The sequence below is a fragment of the Panicum virgatum genome, chromosome 9N, assembly GCF_016808335.1.
Source record: "Panicum virgatum strain AP13 chromosome 9N, P.virgatum_v5, whole genome shotgun sequence".
Lineage (NCBI taxonomy): Eukaryota > Viridiplantae > Streptophyta > Magnoliopsida > Poales > Poaceae > Panicum > Panicum virgatum.
In genome coordinates, this window is record NC_053153.1 from 48,382,605 (window position 1) to 48,393,638 (window position 11,034).

The window sequence follows — 11,034 nt, forward strand, 5'->3', positions numbered from 1 at the left end:
GATAAAATTTCATAGTGTAAACCAAAAGTTTTATTTCTAGGATCCGACTCTTGACGTGAGGCGCACGTGTAGTTATAGCTACACTGCTTTGCACAGAGTTGCTGTCAGTCATATTAAATCATCTTCAACAAATTTAAATCAGTTTCAATAAAATTTTATGGTGTGAACGCGTGATTTTTAATTTTAGGGTCCGGCTCTTAACGCGAGCCAACATTTATATATAGTCATACTATTTTGCACAAAGTATCAATTTCAACCCCCAGCCTAACCATCCAACATTTATATAGAACACACTCAATCCCACCCTATTAGTTGATACAACACATTTTAACACACCTAAAATACACTTCACATCAAAAACCAACCCAATTTATTTCAACCTAAAGCATTAGTAGAATGAGCCGCATTATATGGCACTGGTTCCAATGCCTCTTTGATGATGATGATGGTGGCAGTGGTGGAGGGTGGAAGCCAGCGCTGGTGGATCGGCGCCCTTGAGTTGCTGGGCGACGGATGACGTACATACGCAGTGGCGGAGCCACTAGTACGACGAGGCATGGCGGCCGCCATACCTAATAGCCAAGGAACACTCTAGCGCCTGCGAGATTCAACCACCATGTAAATATTGATTTGTTCGGCTGGAAATTGGAGGAAAAAGAAAAAAATAAAATATTTAGAGTATCTCCAACGTATTACTCATCCCTCTTTCCCATACTGTTCTTTTGATAATGTGACGTGCTTCAACAGATTACTAACTTCGTTACCTAATTTTTTTTGTGATCGTTAAAACACGCATCCCTCTTGTTCAAATGTAGGGAATTAATTACTCCCTCCACCTTATCTTTTGAGTAATCTGCAAGAACACTAGCTACACTAGCTTTCAAAAATGTAAATAGCACTACCGCATAAAAGATTTCTAGAGGCAGGTGAAATAGTATTTTTAAGGGCGGACGTCGCACCCGCCCCTGCTTTCCACAGCTAAAAATAACTGTTTGCAGGAGCGGGTACATTACCCGTCCTTAGAAATCGATTTTTAGAGACGGGAAATCGATTTCTAGGGACAGATGACCCAATCACCCGCCCCTAGTAATCAATTAAAAAAATAAAAAAAACCGCCGCTACGCGTGCGCGTCCGCGTCGCCGCCGGAGGTCGGCGCACTGCCCTCCGCGCCGCCCCACCGTGTGCAGCCGCGGCCCTACGCCGTTGTCGACGCTCTGTGCTCCGCGGCCGGCCGTGCTGCGGAAGCAGCTCGCGCCGCCTGCCCTCATGTCTGCCACAGCACCCCCGCCTTGGCCACGTGCCGCCATGAGTGCAGCCCTGCGCAGCCGTTGCTCTACCGCTCTCGCACCCGAAGTTGACTGCGCCGCTGCTCCTGCTCATGGTGAACGTCTTCATGCTGCTGCACAACAAGAACCTGCAGTGGAGAAATTTCAAACAAAAATACTTCCTCAAAACACAACGGAGCAAGATGAAATTTGAACCACAGATGTGAAAACACTAGGCCTAACAGATCCACGAAGAAGATTGCGAAACAATCAAGAATCTATCACGAATCAAGAGAAAAACCAAACGCCCTATCAAGAACTCGTATTTGGGGAAAACTCAAAATCCAAGCCAATTTGCGAGAGATTAGGAGGGGGATTGAAGCAATATTGCTCAAAAAGATCCTAGCAACAAAACCCCTAAAGAAATTTCATGAATTTGGAGCGAAATTGCGATGAACAAAAAGTACCAGAAAATCCACCGGAAAATCGCAAAAAAAAATGTAACTCTTGGAGAGGCCCTGGTCGCGGCTACCAAGGCTGAAATGGGGCTGCGTGGGGGAGGAAGTAGAGGCGGAGGGGCATGGCCAGACTCTGATCCTCGCGCGCTGGGGAAAGAGGAGGGGAGAGGATTGGAGTGAGAGAGGATTGGAGAGGGAGAGAGAAGGAACAGGTAGAGAGACACGATTGGAGAGGCGGAGGGGTAATGTAGTGGCCATGACGACACGCGATTGGTGGAGCGCAGGAGGCGCGGATCGATGACGTCCCCAATCTGCGATCTAGATGGAATTGATTTCTAGGGGCTTATAGGATTTGTAGGGGCTGGTGATACTATTACTCGTCCCTACAAACGTATTTCTAAGGACGGGTGATGCTACAATAATATTATTTTATTTGTAGCAACGAGTGAAATTTTAGTCCGCTCCTAAAAAAATTGAGACGTTCCTACAAATCGATTTTGTAGTAGTGTAGTATAATTGTTAATAGAGAGATAAAATATATAGGATACGAGAGATAAGTAATCTAGAGGCTTTAGATTTTTAGGCCATCAGCCTATAATCAGTTCATTTCCCTAAAGCTGAACTGTCAAAAATTTATGTACCAAAGCATCATCGCATATTGATTTGTCGTCCTAGGCTACCTCCGCGGTTCCTGGACCTCCGCGGCTCCGCGCCTCCGCCATAGGTACATTTTAATCCTGGCCGCTACTGTCCGTAGGGTCCAGCGCCTCCAGTGCAGCCTTAGTGTGTTTAGTTGGTGAAAAAGTTTAGGTTTTGGTACTGGTATATATTTCGTTGTTACTTGACAAATAATATCTAATTATGGACTAATTAGATTTAAAAGATTCAGCTTGTGGTAATCAGTTAGACTGTGTAATTAGCTATTTTTTTAACTATATTTAATGTTTCATGCATGTGTCTGAAAATTTGATATGCCGAATACTGTGCAAATTTATTTTAAACTTCCGCTGCTGGCAGAACAGACGAGAACATCGTGCCTAGCTAGCGAGTTGCGTGCGCGGACAGATTCAATTCGGCTTGTCTAGTTTTGGCTGATATCGAAGTCCATTATTCTCCGTCCTATAATAAATACATTTCTTTGACTTTTAAATATCATGTTTGACCATTCGTTTTATTCTATTTTTTATGTAAATTATAAAATAAATAAATTATTATTAAAATATCTTTAGTGATATAATAAGTCATAACAAAATAAATAATATTTATTTAAAATTTTTGAATAAGACGAATGGTCAAACACGATGTCTCGAAGTCAAAAAAATACATTTATTATGGGACGGAAGGAGTATTTCATATTATTCTCTTTCACATAATATTATTAAATTAATTGAAATTAAATCAGTCTATTTTTTTCCGTCGAACCGTCCTACAGCGGGAACGACCTGGAGAACCCAAGATTCAAAGCGAGTGAAGCACACGCATTTACCGTGTTCGGCAGGCTGGAGCTGGAAGCTGGAGCTGGAGTGGTGTGAGAGAAAAATACTGTTATCTGGCTGGTGGCTGAAGGCTAGTGCTGGAGGAATGTGAGAGAGGAATACTGTAGGGCTGGAGTCACCAGCCTCCAGCCGAACACGGAGTGGTGACATCAGCGTAGCCGTCACTGCTACGGCTGGTTCCAACAGCGGGTCTGCAGCCCCAGCCCACAGCCACGTCAGCGCCACGTCAGCTCTCGCCAGCCCACTCGACCCCAGCGCTCCATCAGTCAGCCTGCAGCCTCAGCCCACAGCCACATCAGCGCCACGTCAGTTTCTCCATTCCAGACTTAACCATTTCAGAACGCGTTGCTCTATGATTTAAATTGACACAACAAAACTACTTTATTAAATTTAAAAATTTAGAAATTACATAAAAATTCGAAATAAAAATTACACGACAATTTAAAATAAAGAAAATTACATAAAAATATAAAAATTACATAAATCTACTCGTCGTCGTCGTTGAGGTGAAGCTGTTGTTACAGACGTTTTAACGCTCGGTCATGAACCTTCTTCTGAGCATCCGTCATACCGTCCGTCGAGCGTGAACTGAGTATGTTCCACTGCTTCCACAGTTTTGCTTGAGCGTACTCGTGGGTGATCTTGCAAAGATCTTCCAACTTTTCGCCCATCTCTGCGGAATCAGTAGAAGTATGGCTGCTTGAGCCTACCTTTCCCTTACCCTTCCGCGCAGCCGCCTTCGATCTATCACGACCCGGGGGACGGTTCACCTCCTCGTCGGTCTCCCGAGAGCCGGAGCTATACTCACCGGAAGCTCCGAGACGTGATCTCTTCGACACGTCTATATTCGGCCCACCACCATGCTTCACTGACCATTTCGGCTGGTGACGGACAGCTTCCCACCAATGAAAAAGCTTAAACTCATGGCCAGCCCTTCGTGCATACCTTGCTTTGGCTTCGTCCATCACCATGTCGTCGTCGGCTCCACTTTGCCGCTTCGACACTTCTTGGTTGTATATTGCATTGAACAAGGAGACCCGTGCATTGTACATGGACCAATGATCCTTCAGTTGCTTGGCGGTGCGGTGTCGGAGTGGGTCGGTGGTGGCGTTGTAGGTGTCGCTTATTTGGCCCCAAAAGGTTGGGCCGCTCTTGCTGTTTCCGTCCACGCAATCGACCGAGTGCATCAACCAAGCATTAACCTATACAAAACTAACTTAGTAAAACTATACTTCAACTGACATTAGCGAACACGAGAAACGAATGAGGACGTACCAATTTCTCCTCGTCTGCGGGCGTCCACTCATTCCTCTTTTTGGGAATGGCTGGACGACATGGTGCGGTCGTACCCCCGCCTTCATTCTCCGAGCCAGCGGAGGCAGCACCTCCAGCATGACCGTGAGGAGCAGATGTCGTGAATGTGGGAGGCGGAGGGTAGGGGTATGGAGGGTACGGATATGGAGGGTAGGGATATGGCGGAGGAGCATCGGTCATGGGAGCAGGATATGGATACGGTGGGCGAGCGACTCTGGAAGTGGCGGGAGCTGGAGGATACGGGTACGGTGGGTAGGGATACGATGGGTACGGATACGGCGGAGGAGCACCTATGAAAGCGCCGGGAGCTGGAGGAAACAGCGCTCGGGGTTGCGAGGGTGGAGCAGTCTCCGAGCGGCGATGGAGCGGCGAGTAGTCGAACTCCTCCTCGGAAGCATTGGTACCCGGCGTATTGGTAGTCGAACGCTCGGGGTCGGCGTTGAGCAGGACGAAGTATGACTGCATATTTGGACTCCAGTTTGCCATGGTGGAAGAATTTGAGAGAGGAAGTGGGTGAAATGGGGAGTGAAAGGTGTGGAATGAGCTCCAACCAGCCCTCTCTATTTATAGATGAGTTGGGGACGAAATTTGTGATTTTTTGGAATTTTTTTCGAATTTTTTGGAGTCCAAACGGTCAAAAACGACTAATTGCAACGGCTAGCTGACGTGGCGCTGACGTGGCAGCCGTTGGCCAATCACAGAGCGCCGCGTGGCAGCCGACCGGACGCGGGGTCGGTACCGACCGGCCGGGTCGGTACCGACCAGTCGGTACCGACCGCGCGCGGCTCCAACGCCGGTCGGTACCGACCGCCCGGCCGGTCGGTAGCGCTACCGCCCCGCGCTCTCGGTTTCCGCGCTTACCGACCGGCGCGGGTCGGTAGCCGGGTCGGTACCGACCGGCGGGGGTCGGTACCGACCCCCGTTGGAACCAGCCTACCGGTTAGCTGTGTCTGTACGGTTGAGTGACGAGCTATGATGAATAAAATAAGAATACTACGAGTTTTGTTTAGTTCATTTTGCATTTTGCATTTTTTATATTTTTTAAGAAATTTTTCAACATTTAAAATATTAAATGTAGATTAATTACAAAACTAATTATAGATCTCGTCTGTAAACTACGAGACGAATCTAATGAGCCTAATTAATTCATCATTAGAGCATATTCATTGTAGCATTACTGTAGCAATTTAGTGCCTAATCACATCCTAATTAGATTCATTAGATTCGTCTCGCGATTTACAATCTATTTGTGTAATGTGATTTATTTTTCGACTACATTTAATATACTATACAAGTGATTTATAAAAATTTTGCATTTTGTGTTTTGGATCTAAACAGGACCTAGAACGGCTGCAGGTACGTAAAATAGTCCAGCACATGCATCACCGGATGTACCTACAAGCCAGAGGTAGCAGCAGGGAGCTGGTCAACCTGCAGCTAAGTTTTGTTTTATTGCTTCGTGTAAAATTTTTAAAAGAACATCTTTCTATATTTGAAGTACTAAATATAAACTAATTATAAAATAAATTACAGAACTCATTTGTAAATCGCGAGACGAATCTAATGAGTCTAATTAATTCGTTATTAGAGGTAGCATTACTATAGCAATTTAGTATCTAATTACGGTCTAATTAGGTTTATTAGATTCATCTCGCGATTTACAGATAAATTGTGCAATGCGTTTTTTATTTTGTCTAGATTTAAGTTTTATGCAAGTGTCGGATTTTTTTTTTGGAATTTTGAATTCTACAACTAAACAAGGGCCGTGTTTGGTTAGATGAAAAATTTTTCGCGCACGTTTTTCGAGAAGAGAATCTCGTACGCATGGAGTACTAAATGAAGTCTATTTGCAAAACCTTTTTAGGGACGGGTGTAACTTTTCGAGACGAATCTAATTGTTGTAATTAATTGATGATTTGCTACAGTGATGCTACAGTAACCATCCTCTAATCGCGCGGTCAAAGGCCTCATTAGATTCATCTCGAGATTTACACGGGGGTTGTGGAGGTGGTTTTGTAATTAGACTTCGTTTGATAGTTTAAATTTTTGGTCAAAAGTGCTACAGTAAAAACGTGAAAAAGAACCAAACACGGCCCAGGGGAAGGTTGGGGTGAATGTAAACAACCGGTCCTGGTCCGGGCCGGCAACTTATTAGCCATGGCACGGTTCGAGATTGGTGCACTCAATTATTTAATATTTCCTTCTGCCTTGGATTTGGCCCAACAGCTGTTGTGCCTCGCTGCGACATAGGGGCTTTGTTTAGTTCCTCAAAACTTTCTAAATTTTCTGTAACATCGAAATCACATCGAAATATTAAATATAGCAAATGATGTATGCATGGAATATTAAATGTGGGTAAACAAAACAACTTATTGCACAGTTTGGATGTACGTTGCGAGATGAATCATTTGATCCTAGTTAGCCCATAGTAAGACAATATTTATCACATACAAACGAAAAATGCTACAGTATTTTTTAGCTTCACTTTTCGCATCTAAACACAGCCAGGAGTACTTTGTTTTGCCTCGCAGACCAGACGCCTTGCCTCACCAACACTGACGACTGGACTGCACTTTTTTTAAATTACTGCTTGACTAAATATAAATAGTTCGTACTTTTTATTAATTGACATTTGACCAAATATAAATAACTTGACAAAATAGTCGTTTTATGTACCAAGTCCAGGTAAGTTGTGCTACCAAAGGGATGGTGAACAAGTTTTTTCCCACATACTAGACAACTTCCGGTTCCTCCAGGAAAAAAAAATCCGCTGAGAACTATACAAGAAACATTTACTTATCAAGAGCTACAAAACTGGAGTTAATCAAAAGAACAACTACTTGTCAATACACAAGGAACCAGCATACAAAAGAATATCTACTTGTCAATAGCTACAAGTCCTGAGCTTTTCAAGTTACTGATCGTTGGAGGCTTCAGACTCGGAAGCTCCTAAGTCACTCAAACCAGCACTAGATCTTTTAGACCCAAAATTTTTGTATAGAGCATTTTAGGATCGTCGCTATAGAGCATGCGCTGGAAAAACAGTTTATTGCATACTGGCCACTCCACGCACCCAAACATTTTTTTTTAAAGCTAGCAGGAGCACTCCTTTGTCATCTAAGGGAGAAGAAGCATTCAAAATGTCTTAATTACAAGCTTGATATTACCAAAAAAACTAAGAAACTCAAACTCCGAAAGAAACAAACGATACATAAATAACTAGGATAACTCTGGCTCTGAACATGCCAACTTTTTAGTGTTCACTTCGAGCTTAATCTCATGCAACACCTCTGCTGAAGTCTTCTGCGTTTGCTCGAACACTCTTCTATTTCTTTCCTTCCAAATGTTCCACGCACAATACATCATCATCGCCGATTTGGTCTTGTTTTCTTTGGCCGATGTGCCAGCTCTTGTCATTGTGCTCTTAATTTCTCAAGCAATTTGGACAAACATCATTTAGCCAGTCAACCAACATTGAAAAATTCTCTTGTGAAACTTACAATAAAGATATATAAATAGGCAACATATGGGGTGAAAACCAGACTGCTACGCAAACTATGCAAACTAGCGATCAGGACTCTAGGATTCTAATCCAATAGCAACACATAAAGGTGAATTAGTTTAGCACTTAAACCCTCCCACCAATCCCCTCCTAATTTTACTTTGTGCAAAACCCCCCATCGGTTCGGTTTTGATCCGCCCTAAACCGGGCACCGCGCCACCACCTCCTGCCCTGCGCCTGAGCCGCTGCCGCCATGCGCCTGACCCGCCATCTGCCCGTGCGCACACCGCCCCCTGCCGCCCTGCGCTGCGCCTGAAACCTACCGGCAGCGGCGGCCTCCATGGCGGCATTGGCAGCACCGGTGTCAGGGCGTGTGCAATGGTAACAAGATAAAGTTTTTGAGCAAGCTTTATCACCAAAAGCATGGAACCTACCGGAACCAGCTGAAGACACAAATTAAACAATCAACTGTAATTAAACTTGTATTTATTAGGACAATCATCACAAGGAAGCAGGATTGATGCGGCACCTGAACCAAAGGAACCACTGTCAATCTTGCAGAAACATCGCAGGGCGGCAGGGGGCGTCAGGCGGAGGGGCAGCAGCGGCGGGTCAGGCGCAGGCGGCGTCAGGAGGTGCCCGGTTTAGGGCGGATCAGAACCGAACCGACGGGGGGTTTTTGCACAAAGTAAAATTAGGAGAGGATTGGTGGGAGGGTTTAAGTGCTAAACTATCCCACCTTTATGTGTAGCCATTGGATTAGAATTCTAGAGTCCTGATCGCTGGTTTGCATAGTTTGCACACCAGCCTGGTTTCCACCCCATACGTTGCCATATAAATATGCATATGAAATCGGTAGCAGAAGCTCATATCACATTATCTGGTAGAATGGTCATACTCCAGCGACAGCAAGCAAGCAGTAGCATCAGTACTGCACATACACAAATAGGCAACTACACAGGTAAAGAAGTACGATGCACTAATCTACTATAATATGGAATGATGGACAAAACATAATACCAGTGAAGCTGAGGCAAACACATTCTAAGTCCTTGCAGTAACAGAAACAGGGCTACGAGACTTCATCTACCCGGAGTCTGGCCTGGTCAGCTTTCGATGGCCTGAAGCTCAATCTGCAATTCAGAGACATCAGCAGCCACAAGCGCGCGTGTGCATGCGGCCGAGAACTGGAGCGGCACCGCCGCAGCGCGCTTGCATGCTCCTTTCTGAAGCCTGTCACACGGGCAATGCAAGGACGCATGCAGTTGGGCGTCCCCGTGCAGCCACCGGAGACCAGGAGCGACAGCGGACAAAGGGCGTGCGACGCGAGATGATGCCCTGCCTCTCGCCATGGTAGACTCTGGACTTCCGATATGGCCTAGCAATCTAGCATCATATCGAGCTGTGTTTCTCGCGATCACATCTGAATACCTAACGTATGGTACCCCTTGGTTTTGGGGGGGGGGGGGGGGGGGGGGGGCTAGGGCGGCTGCCCCTCCACCCTCCAGCGTCCTCCTCCGAGCTGCGATAGCTCGTCCATAAGCCCGCCTCCAATAAGATTGACGACATCGCTGACCGACGTGGAGTTGAGAGATAATAAACAATGTAAAATTTTCTCTTAGCTCTCCTCGGTACCTGCAGTTTCGACAAACGCACTTTCAAGCTGCTTTGGCCAAACATGCTATACGCTAGCGACCAAACAGCAGTTAGCGCATCAGGTTTTGCACTTTCTCTCTCCCCCATGTCACACTAGGTTGACGATATGGTCACGCGTTGGAGGAGGCCTAAGTCCAGACGTGAGATGATCGAGAAACAGGGCTGACTGGTACCGGGAATAGCACGACATAGACGTAGGTAGGAGAGGAGGGACACACATACGGGATGGAACTGTTAGATCTGTAGGACCGTCTAGGAGTAGATCAAAAGGGATGTTTTCATTATCTTACATACTTTCCCACCACGGTTGTTTATCTCACTGGTTCTGTCAATGGAGGGTGCACACAGGCAGCGATGAGCGGTGCAGAAGTGGTGCAGAAGTGGCAACGCGGTGGCGACAATGGTGGCGCCGGTGGCACTTCCCGTCGCTCACAGTGCACCCTATCGATCGGTCTAGGGTTAGGACGGTGGAACAGTGGTGACAACGAACCTCGTGTCCTGAGCCACTGGCCCTCACCTCCTATTTATTGCACTATGCGACGGGGGCCCACCAGCCTCGCATTGGGCTGGGCGCTCCCAATCAGAGCGCGAGTCGAAGGCCCAGTTGGCCGTTGGGCCAACTGGTGGAGATCAACCCAACATTCTCCCTGTTGATCTCATTTTTACTTTTAACTTTATACCTTTTAACTCTTTTCTTATTTCATCACAGATTAATGCATAGAACAGCTTTACTATCACGGTCAGATGCTGATAGATTCAACAGCTACAATACACGTCTCTGTTCTAAAATAGATTCTTTAGCTTTGGGCCCTTTATTGTCTGGAATACATAGTCTATACCACAAACCCATGTCGACTGTGTGTTCTCTGTACACACCGGGCGGTAAGCCTTTAATGAGTGGATCCACAAACAATTGGCTGTCATTTAAACTCACAATGCATTTCAATCATGATTCCGGACTATCTCCTTTACAACGTATAACTTTGTGTCAACGTGTTTGGCACCACAGTTGACTCGTTGTCATAGGAGCAAACTACTTTAATGGTTATCGCTGCTGTCAACCATTATCAAGTCCGGGTACAGGTTTTCTTAAACCATTTTGCCTGTCCATCGGTCTCGTATCATGCTATATCGTGTCTTTGCATCACATTGATGATAATTGTTTCATTTTGGAGCTTTTCCACACAAATACTCCAAGTGTGAAAGTTAGCAACAATTATGGATTTCGCCATACATTTCACAAGTTCTACCTTTGTACTCACAATCTTTTGAGAGTACTGACAATTTCTTTCTTAGCATGAGGCCGATATTATCAATTTCATTTCAGTGATCTATATTTAGA

General features: G+C 45.5%; 1 long non-coding RNA gene across 1 annotated transcript; it reads right to left on the reverse strand.

Annotated features, from left to right (window-relative positions):
- Positions 1–927: 927 nt before the first annotated feature.
- LOC120692840 lies at positions 928–2,031 on the reverse strand. The gene is made up of 2 exons (XR_005682748.1): positions 1,734–2,031; positions 928–1,415 (listed from the first exon to the last, which is right to left on the reverse strand). It is a non-coding gene; the product is annotated as an uncharacterized LOC120692840 (long non-coding RNA).
- Between the last annotated feature and the right edge of the window lie 9,003 nt (positions 2,032–11,034).